This window comes from Pelodiscus sinensis, chromosome 6, assembly GCF_049634645.1.
Source record: "Pelodiscus sinensis isolate JC-2024 chromosome 6, ASM4963464v1, whole genome shotgun sequence".
Taxonomy (NCBI): Eukaryota; Metazoa; Chordata; order Testudines; family Trionychidae; genus Pelodiscus; species Pelodiscus sinensis.
In genome coordinates, this window is record NC_134716.1 from 16147371 (window position 1) to 16148780 (window position 1410).

At 43.3% G+C, this 1410-nt stretch overlaps 1 non-coding gene across 1 annotated transcript; it reads left to right on the forward strand.

The window, feature by feature from the left end:
• Positions 1–1082: 1082 nt before the first annotated feature.
• On the forward strand, positions 1083–1145 carry LOC112546448 (U7 small nuclear RNA). The gene has a single exon (XR_003090145.2). It is a non-coding gene; the product is annotated as a U7 small nuclear RNA (small nuclear RNA).
• The last annotated feature ends 265 nt before the right edge of the window (positions 1146–1410 follow it).

Sequence of the window (1410 nt, forward strand, 5' to 3'; positions counted from 1 at the left end):
TATCCCCTTGGACCACACTAAATGTTAGGGCTTCTGCATACATTCCAAATTACTACCAACCAATCTGTATGGTAATTGGAGTGCGGGAGCAAGTGCTGTAATCATCATGAGCTCTCTGGAAGTTGATTGGATCTGATCTGGATCTTCAGTCACGCGTCTCACCTTCCCTTCTCTTCTCCTTCATTTCCCGCCACAGGTCAATGTAGCTCTATTACTGTTAGTTTATATTCTTCCTTTTGTATCACCCATTCATTGGTTGTTCATGGTCAAGTTCAAATTTATTCTCCCCGGGCTGGTCTACTCTTGACCTGTCAGCAGTAGAAATCTCAACTGCACTCATCTCTGTGCTCAAATGCACTTGTCTGTCACAGCCTCTGCTTAAATAGCTTCACATGTATGGAAATTGCACATCGTTTATTTAAAATGCCCCACAGCTCCCTCACGGCAATCCCTGAACATTGGCAGCTCAGCCAGCTAGTACCTCTGTTGTTCCGTTCTGAATAATAGACTAAAACACAGTAGCACCTGTACTTTGCCTTTCATGCAGAGCACCCCAGAGCACTTCACAAAGAGGAAACACAGTCATTGAAATGAGTGGTATAGGACTTGTCAGGTTAATTGAAAGCTAGGCTGAAGAGCCAGGCTATTAGTAGGACTTGAACCTGAAAGGAGACTCAGGGGAATGGAGAGGGAGTGGGGCTGAATCCTGGTGTTCATGGATGCAATGCAAAAATGTTCCCTAGGAGCAAACAGATTAAGCAAGAGGGCACTAGGGACTGGATGACTCTGGAGGTCTGTAATTAGATTTAGAAAATAAAAATAAATTGAGAGTGTATGTAAGTGGCTGGTGCTTCCACATTTTTATGTACATGCTGGCTACAGTCCAAACTTACTTTCCTTCTGAGGCTTCTTGTTTATTGTTAATATATGTGCAGCAAAATGCAAACCCTGGCTGAAAGCTTTCTTCTGAGTTCCTAAATATTTTTTTCGGAAGGACTTATTTGGTCCTGCCCTTCATTTCTGATGTTTAGCCAATCTTAGATTGGCACTAATAAGACCCACTTGTCAGCACAATTCCAGAGAAATAATTTCATATCTTTGAGTATGTCTAGACTGCATCCCTCTGTCGGCAGAGGGATGCAGATTAGGCAGGTGGACATTGTAAATGAGGCAGGGATTTAAATATCCTGTGCCTAATTTCCATAAAAATGGCCACCACGTTTTGCTGACTCAGCAATTTGCCGGGGAAAAAGTGGCAGTCTAGAGGGGGATCTGTTGAGAAAGAAAGCCTGTAAGGCTTTCCTGTAAGGATCTGTCGAAAAAGGCTTTCTTTCTCAACAGATCCCCATCTAGACTGCTGCTTTTTGCCAACACAGTGCTGAGTCGGCAAAACGCGGTTGCCATTTTTAT